This window comes from Schistocerca gregaria, chromosome X, assembly GCF_023897955.1.
Source record: "Schistocerca gregaria isolate iqSchGreg1 chromosome X, iqSchGreg1.2, whole genome shotgun sequence".
NCBI lineage: Eukaryota > Metazoa > Arthropoda > Insecta > Orthoptera > Acrididae > Schistocerca > Schistocerca gregaria.
In genome coordinates, this window is record NC_064931.1 from 642,724,294 (window position 1) to 642,741,501 (window position 17,208).

At 44.6% G+C, this 17,208-nt stretch overlaps 1 protein-coding gene across 4 annotated transcripts in view; it reads left to right on the plus strand.

The window, feature by feature from the left end:
• The window catches only part of LOC126298667 (endothelin-converting enzyme homolog), a 368,726-nt gene that overhangs the window by 294,613 nt on the left and 56,905 nt on the right, over positions 1–17,208 (plus strand). The window lies entirely within an intron of this gene.

A 17,208-nucleotide genomic window follows, 5' to 3' on the forward strand; every position in this document is an offset into this window, starting at 1 on the left:
CGACGGAATCCAAACTGATCCTCCCCGAGGTCTGCATCTACCAGTTTTTCCATTCTTCTGTAAAGAATTCGCGTTAGTATTTTGCAGCTGTGACTTATTAAACTGATAGTTCGGTAATTTTCACATCTGTCAGCACCTGCTTTCTTTGGGATTGGAATTATTATATTCTTCTTGAAGTCTGAGGGTATTTCGCCTGTCTCATACATCTTGCTCACCAGATGGTAGAGTTTTGTCAGGACTGGTTCTCCCAAGGCCGTCAGTAGTTCTAATGGAATGTTGTCTACTCCGGGGGCCTTGTTTCGACTCAGGTCTTTCAGTGCTCTGTCAAACTCTTCACGCAGTATCGTATCTCCCATTTCGTCTTCATCTACATCTTCTTCCATTTCCATATATTGTCCTCAAGTACATCGCCCTTGTATAAACCTTCTATATACTCCTTCCACCTTTCTGCCTTCCCTTCTTTGCTTAGAACTGGGCTGCCATCTGAGCTCTTGATATTCATACACATGGTTCTCTTCTCTCCAAAGGTCTCTTTCATTTTCCTGTAGGCAGTATCTATCTTACCCCTAGTGAGGTAAGCTTCTACATCCTTACATTTGTCCTCTAGCCAGCCCTGTTTAGCCATTTTGCACTTCCTGTCGATCTCATTTTTGAGACGTTTGTATTCCTTTTTGCCTGCTTCATTTACTGCATTTTTATATTTTCTCCTTTCATAAATTAAATTCAATATTTCTTCTGTTACCCAAGGATTTCTAGCAGCCCTCGTCTTTTTACCTACTTTATCCTCTGCTGCCTTCACTACTTCATCCCTCAGAGCTACCCATTCTTCTTCTACTGTATTTCTTTCCCCTATTCCTGTCAATTGTTCCCTTATGCTCTCCCTGAAACTCTGTACAACCTCTGGTTCTTTCAGTTTATCCAGATCCCATCTCCTTAATTTCCCACATTTTTGCAGTTTCTTCAGTTTTAATCTACAGTTCATAACCAATAGATTGTGGTCAGAGTCCACATCTGCCCCTGGAAATGTCTTACAACTTAAAACCTGGTTCCTAAATCTCTGTCTTACCATTATATAATCTATCTGATACCTTTTAGTATCTCCAGGGTTCTTCCACGTATACAACCTTCTTTCATGATTCTTAAACCAAGTGTTAGCTATGATTAAGTTGTGCTCTGTGCAAAATTCTACCAGACGGCTTCCTCTTTCATGTCTTAGCCCCAATCCATACTCACCTACTATGTTTCCTTCTCTCCCTTTTCCTACTGACGAATTCCAGTCACCCATTACTATTAAATTTTCGTCTCCCTTCACTATCTGAATAATGTCTTTTATTTCATCGTACATTTCTTCAATTTCTTCATCATATGCAGAGCTAGTTGGCATATAAACTTGTACTACTGTAGTAGGTGTGGGCTTCGTATCTATCTTGGCCACAACAATGCGTTCACTATGCTGTTTGTAGTAGCTTACCCGCATTCCTATTTTCCTATTCATTATTAAACCTACTCCTGCATTACCCCTATTTGATCTTGTGTTTATAACCCTGCAGTCACCTGACCAGAAGTCCTGTTCCTCCTGCCACCGAACTTCACTAATTCCCACTATATCTAACTTCAACCTATCCATTTCCCTTTTTAAATTTTCTAACCTACCTGCCCGATTAAGGGATCTGACATTCCACGCTCCGATCCGTAGAACGCCAGTTTTCTTTCTCCTGATAACGACATCCTCCTGAGTAGTCCCCGCCCGGAGATCCGAATGGGGGACTATTTTACCTCCGGAATATTTTACCCAAGAGGATGCCATCATCATTTAATCATACAGTAAAGCTGCATGTCCTCGGGAAAAATTACGGCTGTAGTTTCCCCTTGCTTTCAGCCGTTCGCAGTACCAGCACAGCAAGGCCGTTTTGGTTAGTGTTGCAAGGCCAGATCAGTCAATCATCCAGACTGTTGCCCCTGCAACTACTGAAAAGGCTGCTGCCCCTCTTCAGGAACCACACGTTTGTCTGGCCTCTCAACAGATACCCCTCCGTTGTGGTTGCACCTACGGTACGGCCATCTGTATCGCTGAGGCACGCAAGCCTCCCCACCAACGGCAAGGTCCATGGTTCATGGGACTTAAATGCTGTCATCAGTCCCTAAGCTTACACACTACTTAACCTAAATTATCCTAAGGACAAACACACACACCCATGCCCGAGATAGGACTCGAACCTCCGCCGGGACCAGCAGCAAGACATGTAAAACAATATAAACAAGGAAACATGGCGGAATGTAGAAACAAAAAAGGTGGAACAGAAGAAAAGAAAACATACAAAGCGGTGACTGTAAATCGGAGATAAAAATCTATAAGGCACCAGGCAAATTACGGCCGGAGCATAAAAGTCGTAGAACGATGAAAACAGCCACGTGATGGACGGCGTAGCATGGAATAGTCATGTACGAATAATAGGTCGAGCACACTATTAAAACCACGTCACTAGAGGACACTATATAACGGCACCGAAACACAAAACTAACGCATCACACTGATAACGTATAAAAACCTGGGTTGATCTGCCAGGGAGGGAAAGGGGGGGGGGGGGAGGGAACAAGGAAAAATGGAATAGGGGAAAAGGAGATGAGGAGGAGGGAGGAGGGGAGAGAAAGGTGTTTCCTAGATTTTATAATGCACTTTTTATACCAACACTATGGGAGCTTGGGGTCTGTGGCAGTTTAACTGGATTTTATTGTAATCACACTTACGGTTAAAGGAAAGGGAGATGATTTGTACGTTACATTTACAGAGCTTACCAATAATTCATATGGACGAAATATGTTTTTAACTCAAATCAGTGTTAGAAATTGTGTGAAGGTGACACCTAGACTTGGAGACATATACCTAGCCCAGTCACGTTAATGTGACCACCGCCTGCTTTCGACGTCAACGTCAATGAACACTCATAGACGGCAGGTGGCAGCAGTATCAGTGGAGGGCATGTAAATCATGTCGGGGGAACGCGGAAAACGGTACAGTCGTCGTAAAGCGGCAGTGGAGCGATTTATGTGACATGCAAAAGGGCACATTCATTGGCTTTCGGGCCAGCGTGGAAGCATTTCAGGAACGACTGAGTTTGTAAATTTTCTCGTGCCGGCGTGGTTAAAGTGCACGTCCAAATGGCACTATCTAAAACCGGCGTCCATGCAACTGTGGTGGCCCCATCTCCAGACAATCCAAGCCAAGACATGCTACTGACTCCGTCTCCTCAAGCTCCTTTCCGGCCATACGTGGGATCTGGACCACCCCTCCACCATACTCCACACCTATAAATCCCTCATCCGCCATATCCTTTGTTACGCCCATTCGGCCTGGATCTCCGCCCCCCCCCCCTAACTTTTATAAATCCCTTCAAGTCCTTGAACGCCATGCTCTCCGCCTCACCTATTGCATCCGTCTCCCCTCCCCCACGCAGATGCTGTACGATCTCTACATCTACATCTACATCCATACTCCGCAAGCCACCTCCTCCTTTTTCTTGAAAGGATACGAATCCTGTACACCTCCCACAAACTCGATCCTCCTCACCCGCTTGTCTCGCCCATCCTCTCCCACCCCCGCCCGCTGCCACTCCTGTATTCCCACGTCCCACCCGGTCTCCATCTCTCCACCCTCCTTATCCTCTCCCAAGGTGGCTTCCGCCAGCTCCCCCTCCCTGATGATGTCCTCCTCCCCTCCATATACCCCTCCTACCAACTTTGACCATCCCTCCCTCTTCTTGTGTCTGTTCCTTTGGGCACCCTCCCTCCTTCCTCCCTTTCTCCCCACTCCTCCCCCGGGGTACCTCTCCCCTGTCCCTCTACTCCTCCTCCCATCTCCTCAGCCATTGGTATCTTTGTTCTCCCCTCTCCACCCTCCCTCACCCTTCTTCCCCTCTTGGCAGGTCCCGGACTCGCACACGCTACGTGGACTTTCGCGCGCCAGAGATCATCGCCATCAGTGTCTTGTGTGTGTTATGTCGTTTTGTGTTTTTAGTGTCCGCCGTCACGCTTCTACGTTCACTTGTGCCGTCAGATTCATCCGTGTTATGTGCGCCGTGTCAACGTGTTTTCAGTGTCGTTATCGTCGAGTGTGAACGGCTCCATGATTTTTGTGTATCTGTGACCACTATTTTTTGCCCGTCACAATGTTCATTCTGATTCTCCATTCTGTCTTCTGTTATTGTCAACACTATGGCTGAAGAGCGGCGTATCATGCCGCTGACAGCCTACCTGATTGTTTAGGTATTAAAATAACAATAAAGGAAAAAAAACTGTGGTGGATCATGGGCCATAGATGACAGGAGTAAAAGACGGCTGCGGAGATGTGTACGGGCGAATAGATGTCTAACTGTTGAGCAACTGACAACACGGATGAACCAAGGGGTTATCAACAGTGTCTTCTCAGCGACTGTTCAGCAATGTTACTGCAAATACGCCTTACAGGAGATGTCTGGTTCATGCACCCGAGTTCACTGCTATTCATCAGCGACCAATGCTACATATTTGCAGACAAATACCGCAACTGGACGTTCAATGAGTGGCGATAAGTGAACTTTTCAGATGTATCACGTTTTTGTACCATCGGACAGATGGCCGTCGGCGTGTACAGTGTGAAACGTCTGAAAGGAAACAGTTGGCAACAGTCGTTGTAAGAGTCCAGGCTGGATGTGGGAGCGTTATGGGCTGGGGAATGTTCTTGTGGCGTTCCCTGGATGATCTCGTTATTCTGGAAGGCCAAATGGATAACACTAGTATGCATCTATCCTTGGGGTCCATTTCCATCCCTACATGCAGTTTGTTTTTTCTCGGCTCGATTGCATCTACAAGCAAGTCAAAGCAACATGTCACACAGCTCGCAGAGTGCATGCGTGGTTCTAAAAGCTCTAAGATGAGTTTATTGTAATCCCTTGGCCACCAGACCACCCGGATTAATAGCCAGCCGAGAAACTGTGGGACCACCTCCATCAGGCTGTTTACACCACAGACCCTCAACTGCGAAACGTAGCACAGGTTGCCACGGCACTGGATTTAACATGGCTCCACATCCCTGTTGATACATTCGAGAATCTCATTGACTCTCGCAACAGTGCGCACTGCAAAAGGTGTTTATTCAGATTTCTAAAAAGTGGTCACATTGATGTGACTGGATAGTACAGGGTGTGCATAAAGCCTGGGAACACTTTCAATTATTTATTGCACAAGAACAAAACATTGTACAGATGTCATACGTATTGCATTTTGAAGAGATACTCTGAAAGGTTATTTTTACAAACATTCGATATGCGAACCATGAGTGACCCGGCAGACATCAATATGGTAATCGAATTCTTGCCTCCGCGCGGAATTAGCCGATCGGTCTCAGGCGCTGCAGTCATGGACTGTGCGGCTGGTTCCGGCGGAGGTTCGAGTCCTCCCTCGGGCATGGGTGGGTGTGTTTGTCCTTAGGATAATTTAGGTTTAGTAGTGTGTAAGCTAAGGGACTGATGATCTTAGCAGTTAAGTCCTATAAGATTTCACACACATTTGAATTTTTGAATTCTTGCCATTCCCTTCCCAGCATGGCATCGTCGACTGTGGCAGTGGCTTCCCGTTTTCTCTCCCGGATCTCTGCTACATCACGTGGTAGAGGCGGTACGTACACCAGATCTTTAATGTGTCCCCACATAAAAACGTCACACAGAGTCAGATCTGGTGATCAAGGAGACCATTTCATGAAACAGCTGTCCCCTTCTGTAGTACGGCCGATCCATCGATGCGGCAGTTCCGTGTTCAGGTACCCACGAACTTCACGATGAAAATGGGGTGGCGCCCCATCCTGGTGAAAGATGAATGTATAGTCCAATTTCATTTGAGGCATCAGCCATCGCGCTCAAATTCAGTGCATTCGTGTGGACGCTTTGTACCCCAGATTCGACAATTATGCCTGTTCACTTTCCCATTAGTGTGAAAAGTGGCTTCGTCGCTGCAAATTAAGTGATCAACAATGCCATCCCCATCCTCATTCAGTTGTTGTAACTGTGAACGAAACTCAAAACTCTTGTCTTTATTGTCGTCATTGAACTTCTGCACTAGCTCCAATTTCAATGGTTCCATAGACAGCTTCTGACGCAGGACTTTCCACACTGACCTTGGAGCCACTTCGAGTTCATGGGATGCATGACGCACCGATTTCTTTGGACTCCTTATGAATGACTCTCGGACGCACTCCACATTCACTTCACTGACACTTTGCTTCTCTTTGCTGGGCACAAGCAACCCGTCGTGACGAATTTGTTGTGCCAGTGGTAAATGGCCTTCCTTATTGGTGGCTTCTTACCGTACTTGGCTCTAAACATCCGTTGAACAGCTGCAGCAAAACTGCTTTTGTCGAACTCCAACACACAGAAAGCTCTTTCCGCACGTGAACTCGCCATGTTTGCGGCTAGCGCTGACTATCGGCAAATTACCAAACTATGCTGTGGCGGTATAGGTGAAAAAAAACTCTCAGAGTTTCTCTTCAAAACGTTCAAATATCTCTAAGCACTATGGGACTTAACGTCTGAGGTCATCTGTCCCACAGACTTAGAACTACTTAAACCTAACTATATCACACACATCCATGCCTGAGGCAGGATTCGAACCTGCGACCATAGCAGCAGCGCGGTTGCGGACTGTAGCGCCTAGAACCGCTCGGCCACAAAGTCTGGCTCTCTTCAAAATGACATATTATGATATCTGTACAATGTTTGGTTCTTGCGCAATAAATAATTGAAAGTGTTCCCAGACTTTATGTACACCCTGAATATAAGACGAAGCAGCAGCGTGTCATCCATTGAGATATTTCATTTTTTCTCTCTTTACAGAAACTGCCGCTTCAATGCATTGCTGCTGCTGCCTCAGACTGTTACTTGTGTTGCAACGTCTTGTCAATTCTGTTTCTTGCACTGTATAAAACTAATAACCTTCTTCACTGTCAAATCTGTAATTGGGAAACATTCATTAAGGAATACCCCAGAACAGTTTTCTTAGATATTATATGTACGATGCCAAATTATCTACTTAGTATGTGAAATTTTTTTTATTCAGTTCCTATTTCATATATTACACGTAAAGTTTCCCATTATCTACTTCAACACTTTAGCATTCCTCATTTCAAACTATTTAATATTCTCTCAGGATTTTACAACTTCCATTTTCCAAAATGTTAGTGTTTACTTAATGTCTTTGCCGCTTCTTGTGACTTTAGAATTACAGTTATTTAATTTTAAAGATATTTTATTTCTTCTGGTATAACTGCTGTTATACTGGGTGACTCAGAAACGTTGCGACACACTTCGAGGGGACTTAGAGGCTGTCTAGAGGAAAAAATCGAGGACAGGAAAAGTCATTCAACGACGCTGACGCTACAGAGCGTCGAAGTTATAGGCGCCGGCGCCTGCCACTAGGCCATCCTCTCGACAGCAAACGTAACTTCTCTCTCTGACAGATCGTAGGAGAAGCATCTCGCAATGCTGCCTGTCATTCAACGATCACGGCTGATTGCCACGATCACCAGTGGAGAAGATTTATCTAGATGGAGATTTTAGAGGGTTCCAGGAGAAAAATAAATTGCAGGTGGAAACCCGTGTCCGAAACCGTTAACTGCCAAGGCAACAAAGCATCACATTCATTGGAGACAAGGCCTTTCTACGCAGCAACTAGCTCCATCTTCTTCGATCGCAAATCGTGGTAATTAGTCGCGATCACCGAATAACAAACAACATTCCGAGACGTTCCGCCTAGGGCCCGTCACGTTTACTGCCGAAGGGATGGCCTTAGTGTCAGTCTCTGGGCCTGTAGCTTCGTCGCTCGGTAGCGTCGTTGCATGACGGTTCCGCACACGATTTGCTATCCTTGATTCGTTCCTGAAGACACCCTCTAGAACCCCTCGAAATCTGTCGCAACATTTCTGAGTCACCCTGTATACAGGGTGGTTGTTTTAACTGGAGGCAAATAAATATCTCGAAAACGACACATCATACGAAAAGAATGTTCTACGTGAAAGGTTAATATTTGTAAAAAGGATATCTGTCTGTGGTACAAATGGCCACCTCCTAACTACCGCTCCAGCATTGACGGGGTCAAATTTCAGTTTTCAAATTGGAACCCATCATTTTTATTATATATTCGGATTCTACGCGAAAAACTACGCACGTTTTACTTAAACCATTGTTTTCTATTCGTGGTAGATGGCGCTTCAATCGACAAATATAAGGTGTGACTGCTTTCACAATTAAGAACCGACGCATTTGATTTTACTTTTCATTTACGATGTAAATGTAAACCTTTGTATTCTAACTCTGCATATATATGTTCCAAATTTGCTCTAGTGTTACAAATTTGACTGTACAGTACAATACGGTTAACGGTATAAATATCTGATTAAAAACTACATTTAGCGTGATCCAAGAACAACGATGTGGATGCAATAGTTTCTGTTCCCATTCGAAAGATTGGTTTCGGTGAATCCCATTGCCTCTCACTATTGAGGTGCGTCATTTCAGTGTTTCCCCGTGTTTCTCACCATAATTGTAATTCACAATAAATATCCAAACTAACTGTCAACTGTTATTCGGGGGGGGGGGGGGGGGGAGGTTGTTTGGGGGAAGAGACGAAACAGCGAGGTCATCGGTCTCACCGGATTAGAGAAGGATGGGTAAGGAAGTCGGCCGTGCCCTTGCGAAGGAACCATCCCGGCATTTGCCTGGAGCGATTTAGGGAAATCACGGAAAACCTAAATCAGGATGGCCGGACCCGCGATTGAACCGTCGTCCCAAACTAACGACTTTCTATTTCGATATACTTATTAATTACTGCCTGGAATGCATGTACACAGCTTAAATGTATTGTGAATTACAGTTGTGGTGAGAGCACAAAGGTCTACATTTACATCGTAAATGAAATGGAGAATCAGCTGCACGTCAAATGCACCTGTTCTTAACTGCAAGAACAGGCACACCTGATATTTTTCTATTACAACGCTATCTCGCACGAATGGAAAACAATGGTCTGAGTGAACCACATGTATTTTTGGGCACAGAATCATACTATCCACTAAAAATGGGAGGTTCACTTTTGAAAATACAAAATTGACTCCGCCCACACAGGAGGGGTGGTTATGAGATGGCCAGTTGTAGCACAGATAGATGTCTCCTTTGCTAACATTAACTTTTCGCTGAAAACATTTTTTTCGTACGATGCGTTGTATTCGAGATAATTAGTTATCTCAAGTTAGAACAAACACCTTGTACAGTGGGAGAGTAGTTAGTCTGTTTTATTGAGTCTTTTGCTCTGAGTAATACTATCAAACAATTTATAACGGACGCTTCAGTCCTCTCACTGTCTAATTTACATCCTTTACCGTCATAAAAATTCAAACATTATCCCCACATTACTTATTTTTTGTAAATACGTAAATTTCTCGAATATTCACTAGACTTTAGATTGATTACTTCTACAATCTAATCAAGAAGTATTTCATATATGTAATACAGTCCTATTTTCCACGCTATCTGGAGAGCTTGTACGGTTTTTGTGGTTCTACCCATCACAAAACTATAGACACATGAAAATGGCAATATCGGCAAAAGCCATAGTGCTTGCGAAAAACGGAATCGCGAAAGGCACACTATTCCAATCGATTTTCATTAATGTTACTCTCTTCTTCCAATCAATCATGTTCTTGAACGTGAAAGGCAACCTAGGCACGTCAAATATATGTTCTACAACCGAAATGCACAGGAGTGACAGAAGTCATGGATACCTCCTGATACCGTGTCGGATCACCTTTTGCCCGGCGTAGTGCAGGAACTCGACGTGGCATGGACTCAACAAGTCGCTGGATGCCCCTGCAGAAATACTGAACTATGTTGCCTCTACAGCCGTTCATAATTGTGAAAGTGTTGCCAGTGTAGGTGTTTGTATACGAACTGACCTCTCGACAATGTCTCATACATTTTCGATGGAATTCATGTCGGATGATCTGGGTAGCCAAATCATTCGTTCGAAACGTCCAGAATGTTCTTCAAACAAATCATCAACAGCTGTGGTGCGGCAATATGGCTCATTCTGATCCATAAAAATCGCATCGTTGTTTGGGAACATGAAGTCCATGAATGACTGAAAATGGTCTCCAAGTAGCCCGAACATGACCATTGCACTCAATGATAGGTTCAGTTGGACCAGAGGACCCAATTCGTTCCATGTAAACACAGCCCACACAATTAGGGAGCCACCACCAGCTTGCACAGTACCATGGAAACTCGGTTCCATGCCTCCGTGTGATCTACACCACACTCGAGCCCTGTCATCAGCTCTTGCCAAGCGAAATAAGGACTTATCTGACCAGGCTACGATTTTTCAGTCGTCCAAGGTCCAACCGTTATCGTCATGAGTCCAGGAGAGGCGATGTCGTGTTGTTAGCAAAGGCACTTGCGTCTGTCGTGTGCTGCCATAGTCTGTTAACGCCAAATTTCGCCGCGGTGTCCTTATGGATACATTCGTCGCAAGTCCCATATTGACTTCTACGGGTATTTCACGCAGTGTTGCTCGTTTGTTAGCACTGACGCTATACGCAAACGCTGCTGCTCTCGGTCGCTAAGTGAAGGCCACTGTGTGGTACGTGGTGAGAGGTAATGGCGAAAATCTGGTGGTCCCGGCACACTCTTGACACTGTGGATCTCTGAATATTGATTACCAAACGATTTCCGAAAATGAGCGTCCCATGCGTCTAACTACAACTACCAATCCCGCATTCGAAGTCCGTTAATTACGTCGTGCGGCCATAATCACGTCAGGAACGTTTTCACATGACTTACCTGAGTACAGATAATAGCTCCCTAATGCACTGCCCTTTCACACCTTGAGTATGTGATACTAGCGCCATCTGTATATGCACATTTCGCTGTGGAATGACTTTTGTCATCTAAGTGTAAAATAGTCATTCAGATAAAAGTTAGTCTCAATAGTGATCTCCAAAGGTGTAAGCCTCATCTTCTAGACGACGGTGGGAACACATTCTTAAACTTTCATAAATTAAACTATTATCCTTTGATGGTACAGAAATGTAGTAACACAGTTGGGATAAAGGAATAAAGAAGAATAGATTTTCGGAAAAATCAGGCCACATACTGTTACGTTCTTTTATGAGTATTAGCGATATATCATTCGTCTAATTTATTGCGTAAAAATTTACTTTAAATTTTCTGTGTGGAGCATACTGTTTGCCCACAATACAACTTTTCCAAAAATGCCAAGTTTGTACAGGCAGTTCTTTCGGTACTCTGTAAGAAAGAATGATTTGCTTCCTTCATTAACAAATTACAGTGCTTGGTTTTGTTCTCCTTTCCTTTACACAGGAGGTTTGTAACCAAGATCTACTTTCTTCTACAAAGTGTCTGATTCTTTTCAGTAGAATTACCTTTACAACTTTTACTCGATGGATAAGGAAGCGCTCCAGTGAAATACGGATTCAGTCCTTATACGGCCGTTATGAGAATCCTATTCTCGCCATTATGACTTAAGTTTCCATAAACCACTACCCGAGAATTCCAGTCTACACTGAAGAGCCAAAGAAACTGGTACACTTGCCTAATATAATGTAGGTCATCCACCAACACGCAGAAGTGCCGCACTACGATGTGCCATGGACTCGATTGATGACTGAAGTAGTTCTGGAGGGAACTGACATCATGAATCCTGCAGGTTGTGGATAAATCCATAAGAATACGACGGGGTGGAGATCTCTCCTGAACAGCACGTTGCAAGGCATCCCAGATTTGCTCAATAATGTTCATGTCTGGTGAGTCTGGTGGCCAGTGGTAGTGTTTAAACTCATACGAGTGTTCTTTGAGCCACTCTGTAGCATTTCTGGACGTGTGGGGTGTCGAATTGTCCTGCTGGAATTGACCAAATCCGTCGGAATGCGCAATGGAAATGAGTGGATGCAGGTGTACAGACAAGATGCTTACGTACGTGTCACCTGTCAGAGTCGTATCTATACGTATCAGGGGTCCCATATCATTCCAACTGCACACGTGGCACACCATTACAGAGCCCCCACCATCTCGAACAGTCCCTTACTGACACGCAGGGTTTATAGTTTCATGAGATTGCCTCCATGTCCGTACATGTCCATCTGCTCGATACAATTTGAAGTGAGACTCGTCCGACTAGGCAACATGCTTCCAGCACGTCAACAGTCCAATGTCGGTATTAACGGGCCCGGCGAGGCGTAAATCTTTGAGTCGTGCAGCTCGATGATGTTTCCTTGAATAGTTCGCACGCTGACTCTTATTGATGGCGCAACACTGAAATCTGCAGCAATTTGCGGAAGTGTTGCACTTCTGTCACGTTGAACGATTCTCTTCAGTCTTCATTGGCCCCATTCTTGCAGGATCTTTTCGGCCGCAGCGATGTTGGAGATTTGATGTTAAACCGGATTCCTGATATTTACGGTAAACTAGTGAAATAGTTGTAGGGAAAAATCTCTGTTTCATCGCTACCTCGGAGATGCTGTGTTCCATCGCTCGTGCACCGACTATAACACCACCTCCAAACTCATTGAAATCTTGATAACCTGCCATTGTAGCAGCAGTAACCGATCTAACAACTCCGCCAGACACTTGTTATCTTATATAGGCGTTGCCGACCGCAGCGTCGTATTCTGCCTGTTTACAGATCACTGTATTTGAATACACATGTCCATACCAGTTTCTTTGGGGCTTTAGTGTACATATTTATACATCGTTTCAGAGCTTCTTTCTTCCTTTTTTAAGAACGGATTTTGTGGTTCTGTTATCTGCACCTCATTTTGTACATAGTAACGCATTGCAATTTGGCTTACTCTGTAGTGCACATAAAATCATTCGCACTATAGTAACAGTTGTATATAAAAACGTTGTGAGTGATTTTTTGAAAATATTTTGATTTTTTATCTCTCTCATGTTTGAAAGGAGGTTTTCCGCGGCTTTGTCTCTGCAGAAGAGGGCTTTGACTTGAATTTCATGATGTTGCGTCTGGATCATGGAAGTAGTTCGTTTTCTTTATGTCATGATTCTGATATTTCTCGATATCTTGACTATCGGAAACGTATATGAATTTTGTCCAGCACAAGAGTTCATTTAGAGATATTCTTGGTAGTGTTAATATCTCAAATGCGTTAAATGCTGGCCCACATGATTCTCTCCGTTTCAGCTTGGCTATCGTTCTTACTTCTCTTTTCTACATTTTGAGTACTCTATTAGTTCGTACTGGAGGCGCCTCCCCGCCAAAAACTAAGTCATAACTAAATGTAGAATGAATAAGTGCATAGTATTTCATTTTCAGAAATCTATGTCTTTTAGCTAACTACGTTTGTGCGGAACATATAGCTCAGAGCTGAATTTTTACTCAAAAGAAAGGAAAAAAGAAAAAAAAAACAGCACGATGTAGAAATTATCCGAAAGAGAATAAATCGGTATATGTGATGTACGGATACAGAAAAGCAAATCATTACAAATTCAGAAAAAAAATGATTTATTCAAGAGAAGGAGCTTCACAAATTGAGGCCGTCGAAATCTGATCCTTATGTAACCACTCATTAAGCTTGTATTGATTGATAGAGTTATTGGATGTCGTCCTGAGGGACATCGTACCAAATTCTGTCCAGCTGGCGTGTTAGATCGTCGAAATTCTGAGATGGTTGGAGGGTCCTGCCCATAATACTTCGAACACTCTCAGATGGGGAGAGATCCGACAACCTCGCTGGCCAAGGTGGGGTTTGGCAAGCACGAAGACAAGCATTAGAAATTCCCACCGGCTGTGAGCGTGCATTATCTTGCTGAAATGTAAACCCAGGATAGCTTGCCATGTAGGACAACAAAACACGGCGTAGAATATCGTCGACGTACCGCCGTGGTGTGAGGGTGCCGCGGATGACAACCAAAGAGGTCCTGATATGAAAGGAAATGGCACGCCAGACCACCACTCCCGGTAGCCGGCCTGTATGGGAGCTGACAGTCAGTTTGGTATCCCGCAGCTGTCTGGGGTGTGCCCAGACACGTGTTTGCTGGTCATCGGACGTGGAGTCTCATTGACTAAAGTAGAATTGTCTTCAGTGATGAGTTCCGCTTCGAACTGAGCTCCGATCACCAGCAAAGATGTCTCTTGAAACGCCCTGGACAGTGATAGGATAGCAATCTGATAGTTGCCCGCCATACGGCCTGACAACTAGGATTGATGGTCAGGGGTGCTATTTTTTTTCATATCAGGACACCTCTAGTTGTCATGAGAGGCATCCATATAGCGTAACACGTCGACGATATTGTACGCCACGTTTTGTTGCCCTTCACGGCACGGCATCCTGAGCTTATATTTCAGGAAAATAATGCCTGCCGGCGCTGGGAGAGAGCTCTACTGTTTGTCTTCGTACCTGCCAAACCCTATCTGAACCAGCTAGGTCCCCAGATCTCTCCCCTTTGAGAACATTTGAAGTATTATGGACAGGACCCTCCAAACAGCTCGGGTTTTGACAATCTAACGCGCCAGGTGGACAGAATTTGGCACGATATTCCTCGGGAGGACATCCAAAAGCTGTCAGTCAATCGCCAACCCAAATAACTACTTTTATAAGAGCCAGAGGTGGACCAACACGTTATTGACGTATTCAATTCGTGAAGCTCTTTCTCTCGAATAAATTATCCAGTTCTTATAAATTTGTAATCATTTGTTTGTCTGTACATGTAATTCACATCCACTGACTTCCGTCCCATTTGGATTACTTCTTCGTAGGGTGTCTTTTCTTTTCTTCGAGTGTATATTCTATGTGATTATCCCAATATACATCTTCATTACTATTAGTGGCTAGCGAATGGTGGCCTGCCAGTCTTGGTAACTTATGACCAAATGATTTATTTGCTTACCTGTCAAGGAAAGCCGCAGCAATGGCCCACTTGACGAAGTCCATGGCGCTCCAGAGTTCGTCTCACTGACAGTGCAGATACTTGTATTGCTTCCGGCAAGCATATTTCCTGAAACAACGACCTTGGCTGTCTTTGTGATCCTATGTCGAAGAGGGGACTTTATGTCTGTCCTCTCTGGCGCTGGTCGCATGGGGCCGTTGAGATCCTGCTTGGTGTTGAGTACGGCCCTATTGAACCTATCATTTCCATTTTCAAATGACAGTCGTGATATCCCGACCAAAGCGAGCACCAGTATTGCAGAACAACACAACTGTGTTGCTGTGGAATTCCGACACGCTCTGGTAGATATTTATCATTGTTACACGAGGCATAACACGATACTCTCACAAATAAACAACATTCAGACACAATTTCCGAATGAGAAACCTGCTGTGTAGTGTTTCCTTATACAGGGTGATTCAGCTACCCCTATCGATTAGTTACCGATCGTTTATTCCGTTTATATACTTAATCTTTCGTAAACGGTTCAGAGGTTACTTAAAGGATAATGGTTAAATGTACACTTCCCATTTTGATATCTCCTTTTAATTTCAGTGTTCCTGATGGTGAAATACACGTAATAAGGCAATGTTTCTGAACCATTTACGAAAGGTTAAGTACCATAAATGGAATAAACTTATAAAGGCATCCAAAACCTGTATGACTACGCCGCTAATTACACAAAAAATGGTTCAAATGGCTCTGAGCACTATGGGACTCAACTGCTGTGGTCATCAGTCCCCTAGAACTTAGAACTACTTAAACCTAACTAACCTAAGGACATCACACACATCCATGCCCGAGGCAGGATTCGAACCTGCGACCGTAGCAGCCGCACGGTTCCGGACTGCGCGCCTAGAACTAATTACACAAAGAAAGATTGGAGACACTTGGATAAGTATAGCAGAAGTAAGGTATATCTTGGTCCAAAATTACCGTGTAACTCATGGCTAATCCTCACTTGTATTTTTTTCAGTATGATACCGTTTGCTAATACTCGCCAAAAGCTCTGAGACGAAACGTATACAGATTACGTCGCTGTCATCTGTCTGGATACCGCTCCTGATACAGACGTAGTGCGGGTTGCGTGAAACGAATCAATAGGGGCATCTCTATCACGCTGTATACAGAATTTACGTGGCGTTACTACTACCTACTTTGTGTGGTTGCAGTGAAATGCTAATGATTTGCGTTTCCAGGCATATGGTACACTGAAGCCCAGTTTGGCGTTTGTTGCCTTCCGCCTTCATGGTGTTCTAGTTTTGATAGCCAGCGGTGTAGTGTTATCAGAACACATTATTGTGGGTAGCTGTGTGGACGCCCGCCACTGTGGTCAATCTCCTTGGTCAGTACGTGGTTTGTAGTCTCTGCGAAGGGTGGCCACCATGCCGCTGCCTGGATCAGCTGCGTCCGTGAGGATTACGCCAGCAAGAACCGCAGCCGGCTGCCGATTACCTCGGGGCGACCGATCTGTAAAGTCCACTGCCTCCGTCTAAGCCTTAAGCCTCCACCGGAACGGGCAATCACGACAAAATCGCGGGGGTGCCATCTTGGATCCCCATGGACTTTCACTCTCTCCATACGTTGTGAGGTCCACTACCGGCCCTAGCATCTGCAGACGATGACATAGATCGCAGCCCTACCAGTATCGCAAATGCTGCTCTTGCTAGATGTCGCTATGATGACCTGCACGGGCAGACGGGCATACACTATCTGATCGAAAGTACCAGGACTCCTGTTAGAGGATCTTAATATGGGGTGTATCCTCCCTTCGCCTTCACTACGGCTTCATCTCTGTCGGGGACAATTCTAATGAAGTGTCTGAATGAAACTTCCTGGCATATTAAAACTGTGTGTCGGACCAAGACTCGAACTCGGGACATTTGCACTTCGCGGGCGAGAGCTCTACCGACTGAGCAACCCAAGTACGACTCACGACCCGTTCTCAAAAGAGCTCTTGCCCGCGAAAGGCAAAGGTCCCGAGTTCGACTCTCGGTCCGTCAGACAAATTTAATGTGCCAGGAAGTTTCATATCAGCGCACACTCCGCTGCAGAGTGAAAATTTCATTCTGGTCAAGTATCTGAACATCTGTGGAGGAGTGGCAGTTTATTCTTCTTTAAGAGCCGAAACGAAGTTAGCGAAAACTATGCTAAATAAGAAGCGCTTACTTTTTTGGCAGCGAAATGAACCTCCCTGTTTGAGTATTGAGTTTCCTGATTCTGTAAAGCA